Consider the following 8,072-nt stretch of genomic DNA (forward strand, 5'->3'; position numbering starts at 1 on the left):
GAGGGAGTAAAAACACATATGTTATTTAAGATAAGACCTAAGGATAGACACCAAAAGTTTATTTTTGTAATGAGAAAGTTATACTTTTTTCTCTCCTGAGAATTCTTTTCCCATCTTTGGTGCTAATGGGATGGAGGGCTAGGCAGAGCTATGAAAACTAGAGAGAGGGAGGGAATTAGACGAAATGCAAGTGTAGAGAGTGACAATTGAGACGGAAGGGAAGGGAAAACAAGGCCATCCGTCTTGATTAGTGTATCAGGTTCAGGACCAGAGAGAAGAATCTCCATGGATTTCCAAGAAGAAAGCTGGGGTCCGCAGTCTGGCCGCAGTCAGGGCCATGTGTCCATCTGTCCCCTCTTCCGAGGGAAGAGAACTTGTGAGGTCTCCCTGTACAAAGTTCAGAAGGAACTCGGGCGTCCACACTCCAGCTGTCTCTCCATTCTGTTTATTTTCCTTTTCAAACTCCCTCCCAGCACTTAGGAACCTTCCCTTTCGGCCTGTTCCGCTGAAGATTGCTGGAAAACATAACCTTAGCAACGCGAAGGGCCTTTGGGGCCCATTCAGCCTTCCATTACTCCCAATCCAAGAGCTAGGATTTAATTGTCTTCCACTGACGACTCATTTTGCCTGAGAACAAAGTGTCCTATGCCTTGGCTGAGCTCAATAGCCATATGGAAATATACTGGCTTCTCGAGTGGAAGGACTGGGTGGCCATCCACGTGGGTGAAAGGGGGTCAGCACAGCCAATCTGCCGAAACTGGGGAAGCAGGTTTAGGTGGAGAATCTTTCCTTCTGTGTCCCTTTGCCTTTTATGTGTGAACACAGTCTGGAAAAGGAATTCTTGGAACACTGTACGTCATGAAAAAGAGAAGGTCGCAGTGGAGGCAGGGGTGCATGAAGCCGGTAGATTGCCCATAGATTGACAAAGGTCTTTCCAGGAAGCTGTGCCACTGGGTTTAGCTCTGAAAGTAGAAGGTACCCCACTCCCAGTAGATTCTGCTTGGGAAGGGGCTAAAGACCGACAGTGGTTCCTCTTCTCCTGGAATAACCGCCCTCATTGCTCTCCTTTCAGGGCCATAGACCCAAAGCGCTTGAAGTTCCTGAAATTGGAATATGGACAAAAACTGGGTCTATTTCACCAAGTAGCTGATCATTGCCTGCTTCCCTCATTCCACTGTGCCTTAAGATTCCACCCCCCAGAGTGTGGATCTGGGTGCCATTTGTCATATTTTCCCTTTCCTAGGGGTGGCTCCGGGTCCTACCCACAAAGGGAAGGTAAGAATTAAATAGTAAAGTATTCAAATGTATGACCTATTCATGGAGTTGATAGACTCAAAAATTCCCAATTAGTAGAACGTTTTCATCAGATCGTAGTCTAAGCTCATGGTCCAATGAGTGATGTGTAGACAAAGATCATACTTTTTCCTCCAGGCTTTAACACACACACACACACACACACACACACACACCCCCCACATGCATGCACATTCAGCTTTTTTATGATTTGGGTTCGTTTCATTATGGTGGAAAAGTAGGCAATGCCTCATTCATTCATTTGTTTATTCATTCATTTACATAATATATTTTGGACACATTTATGAGCCAGATTCTCTACTTGGAGCTAAAATATAGTAGGGGATAAGTCAGAGGGTCTTTACCAGCATAAGGCTAATAACTAATGTAATATCAGACAATAGAATGAGATCTCTATGATCTCGGGAGTACGCTATTTCTTTTTTTAAGCTTATTTATTTTTGAGAGAGACAGAGAAAGAGAGAGAGAACGAGCTAGGGAGGGGCAGAAAGAGAGGGAGACACAGAATCCGAAGCAGGCTCCACGCTCTGAGCTGGCAGCACAGAAGCGGCTGTGGGACTCGAACTTATAAACTGTGAGATCATGACCTGAGCCGAAGTCGGACGCTCTACCGACTGAGCCACCCAGGCGTCCCTGGAGGACACTATTTCAATGGACTTTTATTTTTCCTCTTATCTCGCTCATGGCGAGTCCCGTGGGTGCCAGCAGCTGTATGATTCCAGAGGAGACGTGTCAGGGATCGTAACACCTCGACACTGTCTCATGTCAACTGGCTAAGCCACCAGGTTTCCTGGGGACGCCGATTTCCACAACTCTGTTATGAACAAGTCAGCGCCCACCCACGCCACAAGGGCCTCTCTGTTGACTTCCAGTGTGACAGCTGTTCTAGGGAACATCTGCAGGGCTTTTGCCCGGGAGTATCTCACGCCGTCTGTCCAGTCTCCATGGGGAGACCACCTGCCCAGAGGTGTTGTGCTTGGCCTCCGGGTGGAATCCGGGCTTCTCTCCGCTGTCTTGTTTATCAAGCCCGGTCAGCTCGGTCTCATGTGGAGAGGAGAACACCAGGAGGTACACTCAGCCCTCTGCAGACAGCTCTGGTAATTTTCCTCTGCGAGAAAAGGGGCCGGCGGCCAGCCTTGGCCTGTGATCCGCGGCTGTCCCCTCCAGTGGCAGCTGATGCAATTAGGGCTTTTGGTTTCCTTTTCCGATATTTTCTCTGCCACCGAACCACTAGGGAAAAGAGGCTAGGAACTTTCAGGTTATCCCAGGCAGCTGAGAAATATTCACAGAAACAAAAATATTAGGCTCACTAAATCCTGGGACCCGAATCGCAGCGGTATACGAATGCTTCTGAATATATTGCGCACGGGTAGGTTTGTGTGTATGCTTGAGAATGGGCATTTTTCTCCCCCAAAGGTGGCATCAGATAGGAAAGAATAATAGTCCCTTTGCATTATCTTTGTTTTTGTTTTGTTTTACATAAAAAGCAGAAACACAGCTCTTGGCCGAAAAAGGGCTTTTCTGCCAAACATTTTTGGGGCAGGGTTTAGTGGGGAATGTGGGCCTTCCATCTTTGATATATTCCTATATTCCAATTTTTGGAGGGACCCTTTCTCTCGGACGTTGTGGTGGGATTAGGGTAGCACTGCACATGTTGGTTGGAGCACTATACTCCAACTTTCTAGTGCGTTTCATTGCCTTCTAGTATATTCCATCACAGAAAGTGTGTGTGTTTCTTTTTAACAACACAGTCTAGTTTTCTCTAGGGAGAACATTATTTCTATCATTAAGACTTTGGGGTGCCTGGCTGGCTCAGTTGGGAGAGCATATGACTCTTGATCTTGGGGTTGTGGGTTTGAGCCCCATGTTGGGTATGGAGATTACTTAAGTAAATAACTCTTTTTATTTTTAATTTTTATGTTTTTAGGTTTATTTATTTGAGAGAGAGAGAGTGAGTGTGGGAAGGCCAGAGAGAGAATCCCAAGCAGGCTCCACACTGTCAGCGCAGAGCCTGATGTGGGGCTTGAACTCATGAACTTCGAGATCATGACCTGAGCCCAAATCAAGAGTTGGACGCTTAAAAGACTGAGCTACCCCGTAGCTCATTTTTTGTTTAGAGAGACTTTAACTCCTTCTCTGCTTGCTATATAATAGAGTTAATGTTATTTCTCTAAAGAGATTTGATTCTTGTGCCTCTGTACCTTACAAAAGCCCCCAAGGAGCTGAGAATGGCTCTGTGAGCCATCTCAAACAAGCTGGACCAACCTTCTGGAGATTATTTGTGACTCCCATTTTCTCCTTCGATGGAAGGTGGCTTTGGGGCTCCGTAAACACTACCAAGAATCTTTAAATTGTGGACACATTTACATGGATAAATGGCTTAAACAGATTCATCAATTTGTTTGATTTACGTTGGTAAAATATACACTTAGGTAAGAAAATATACACTTTGATTCCCTCCACAATCGTTTTGGAATTCAACCATTGAAGGGAGGAGATTAATTCGGTTGCTTGTCATCGTGCAGATAGGACAAGTCGTTGATGAACTCTGCTCTTCCCTCTCTGGCCGTGTCTGCAGCTGGTATTACACAGTCTGAGGTGATTCACGTGGTCAATTATCGTGACGTTCCTTCTCTAAACTGTTCAAAAAGCGAAGGTTGAAAAATTGCTCTCAAGAATTATTAAGGGATCATTTTACCGGTCTGTTGGGACCTAGAAGAAAAAGCCCTGAGAAAACTCAGTCTCACAGAGGTCATTTCACTCGAACGTTAGCTCCACCTGAAGGAATATAGATCCTTCTCTGATAATCAGCTAAGGCGCCATGTGGGATCATTTAGCTAAGTGATATGCAGTCACTCTCCTTTCTGTGACACATTAATTTCTGGAGTTCCATTTGTTGTCTTACCTTACACGTAACTATGGCAACGGACACCCTGCTGACAAGCTCTGTGCCTACCGTTATTAGAGATGCTACCCTCTCTCTGTCGACTTCAATTAACTGGCATTCTTTTCCCCCGGCTTTGTAAGGCAGTTGACGTCAGCATTTCCAAGGTGCAAATGAAGACATTTTAGATATGGGGGAAAAAAAAGCCCAGGCTTCATTTGAAAATCATGGCATTTACTCATGGCAGCTCAGAGAGGGAAAATGCAAATGAGGAGGCATCGGTCGGGTCCGCCTTCTTTTTCCGAGAGGGACCTTGTCAGTGCTTCTGTGTGTGAAATTTGAGCCTATGGCCTTACACACATCCAGGTGTAGGACCGCTATTTTTTTTCTTGCAATATTTAGAGAGAAAGCATCCTAGAGAAAAGGTTAAATAGTGATATAGTATTTTGGACAGCCCTCAAGATGGCTTTTCCTCAACCTTTCTCATGAGTTATTTGCAGTTTTATTTCTCCAGGGTTTGTGGTGGAAAGTAGTCTGATTGTTTTGACTTGGAAACTCGACTTAATGGTATTTTGATGTGTCAGAAATCCATAGGCAAGGGACTAGGGCTTTGAAAGAGCTCTGCATCGTGCATCGTGGGTATATTTAGTACCAAGGTAGGGTTAGGAGACATGGTGCCATGTTGTGAGACCCTCAAAGGCCCCTGGAAAGACATTTCAGCAGATTCCAGGTTAGTTAAGCATTTATTGAGTGGCCATATGTGCCTTGAAGAGTGCTAGGTTTCACATTGATTTCCTCACTTAAGAACTTAGTATCTTTATTAAGGTGAAAAGAACTCCTAAAATTTTAAAAAAATATTTATTTATTTTTGACAGAGAGATAGAGTCGAGAGGCGGAGGGGCGGAGACGGAGACACAGAACCCAAAGCAGGCTCCAGGCTCTGAGCTGTCAGTACAGAGCCCGATGCGGGGTTCGAACCCACAAACTGTGAGGTCATGACCGGAGCCAACGTGTCAGATGCTTAACCAACTGAGCCACTCAGGTGCCCCAAAGAAAAAGAACCCTTACCATTACACTTGAATACGTATACATGTAAAACACGCTCTTATACTTTTTGACCCAAGGAGATAATTAACAAAGGATTAGAAAAGAAAATGACATTACCACATTAACGCCAAATATAATTTGATGCAGAAAAAAAAGCAATGGAAGCAGAGCCCAGCAGATGGTCGGATCATCTGCACTAGTCCACTCTGGGTCTGTCGCATCTGGGGCTTTTATTTTCTCTACTGATGCGACGGGCTATTTCACCACTTCTTCAAGGTGGGAGTTTCTCCAATGATGTTTATTTCCCGGTGAATGGACTTCATTCAAGTCCAAGGAGCCAAATGGTTGGTATTGGAGTAAATTTCTTTGCAACACATTCTTGGGCAAGCCACAAGCAATGAAGACAAAGCGTATCAGCCTTATTCCACACTCTGCCAGTTGGCATTTGGGGGAGGTGTTTGAGAAGAAGGATAGAAGGATGCGTATCGTTGGGAAGGTTTTAATACATTTTGATATTTTTGGCACAAAGGCATCTTGGGTGGAGTCACGTAGCTCTCCAGGTCGGGCAAAAGGAATGATAATGACACTGCCATTTTCTGAGCACCTACTGTGTGATAGGCACAGTGAAAAGTGCTTTACAAACATTCCCTTGTTTGTGACAGGAAATCTGCATAGATGAACTTTTACTACTCTAGTCTATGTGTGAGGAAACTGATGTACAAAGAACTTAACTCGCTCAAGTTCATCTGGAGAAAGCAGTAGAACTAGCACTGAAGCCCACAAAGGAACCCTGACCCACCAGCTCTTCCCACGCACATACTCTGAATTGACTTGAATGGAGTAAAATTATAACTTGACTCAGAGAAGATAAAGGATGTATTTATTATTTATGCATCTACTAATGATAATTTCTGCAAGTTTCTGTGCTAGGGCCTGGGGGTATAGAAGCTAGCCTCTTGGTTACCTGCAGCTTCTGGTCTACCAGAAAAGACTGATAAATATGAAATAAATCCTAATATTCGTTGATTAATTTTTTTGGTTAAGTGTAGTAAGTGCTGTACAAGAGAGCATGTAGAGAGGGCAGTAACATGGCTAAAGGGATGATCCTCAAGCCAGAAAGTGACACTACAAAGGATGCTTGGATTGGAAGGGCAGGATGAGCGCGCGCGCACACACACACACACACACACACACACACAGTCCTCCCTTCTCCCCATGGCCACGCTTTATTAACAGTTCTTCACATCTCAGCCACAGTGCTCCTTCCTCAGTGCTCTCCCAGCTGCACACCATTTCTTCCTCTGGAGTCCAAGAATTACCTTATTAATCATGAACATTTATTGTGTACCGGCCATGTGCCGAATATCCTAAATGCTTTCAGTGGGTAACTCATCTGACTCTCACAACAGCTGCTAGATAGTTACTATTATTGTCCCCATTTTGCAGATGAGAAAACTGAGGGACCTAAGTAACCTGCCAGCAGGTCACACCGAACAAGATTTAAATCTAGACAGCATTGTGCAACCCAAGAGAAAATGGTTGTAATGCTCATCTATGTAGGTTCTAGCTTTGCCTCTTGTGGGACTTAGGCTTTCTAGCAAATATTACACGAATTTTTGGAGGTGTTATCTTCCTTAGTGGACCTGAAGCTGTTTTTTAAAAAAATATTTTTAATGTTTTTATTTACTTTTGAGACAGAGAGAGACAGAGCACGAGCAGGGGAAGGGCAGAGAGAGAGGGAGACACAGAATCCGAAGCAGGCTCCAGGCTCTGGGCTGTCAGCACAGAGCCCGACGCGGGGCTCGAACTCACAGACTGTGAGATCATGACCTGAGCCGAAACCAAGAGCCAGACGATCAACCGACTGAACCACCCCGGTGCCCCTCAACATAATGTTTTTAAGATTCATTCACTTTGTTCCTTTTTACTGCTAGTAGTACTCTCCCTGCAAGTTCTTTAAAGACAAGGCCTGCCCATCTTTATATTGTCCTTAGAACCAGGGTGATATTAGAAATATTTATCAACAGGGGTGGCGTGGGCACCTATCAAAACAGAGCATCCCTTCTTCTGACTTCCACAGGACTCAACTACACTTTCTGTCTTGCTTTCAGGCTTGGATGACTGCCTATCAAGGAACCTTGTCTTCCCTCGACAAGAAGTGGATGGGCGATTCAAGCTACACTGATACAAAGCTTCTCCCCTAGAATGTGGATATCACATAAAGGAATGTGGAGGATTATGGGTTGAACTGATGGATCCTGATGTTAGCACCCTGGTCCTTTGGTTCCTGCTGCCTAGTTATCCAGAGCTTCCCAGATTTCCAGCTATTCTGAAACTAGATCTCTCTGCTTTTCCTTCATTTCTGTGAGTTATTCAGTAGACTTTCAGTATTTTCCTTCTTCTTTTTTTTTTTTTTTTTTTTTTTACTTAATGTAGCCAGAGTTAGTTTCTGTTGCTTGCAACCAACAAACTCTGATTTAGACAGCTTCCATCTTGCCAGCCCCCACCAGTGTTTCAGGATATCTTAAATATCCTAAACATTTAGGATATTTAGTCGCTGAGTAGGATGATCAGTCACTGAGTACAGAATAGTTTTGAGGGGCGCCTGGGTGGCTCAGTCGGTTAAGCGGCCGACTCTTGATTTCAGTTCAGGTCATGATCTCACGGTTTGTGAGTTGAAGCCCCACGTTGGGCTCTCCACTGACCGTGCAGAGCCTGCTTGGAATTTGCTCTCTCCCCTCTCTGCCCCGTACCACGCTCGCTGTCTCTCTCTCAATAAATAAATAAATAAATACTTAAAAAAAAATACTTTTGAGTGTTTACTTTA

The sequence above is a fragment of the Lynx canadensis genome, chromosome C1 (genome assembly GCF_007474595.2).
Source record: "Lynx canadensis isolate LIC74 chromosome C1, mLynCan4.pri.v2, whole genome shotgun sequence".
NCBI lineage: Eukaryota > Metazoa > Chordata > Mammalia > Carnivora > Felidae > Lynx > Lynx canadensis.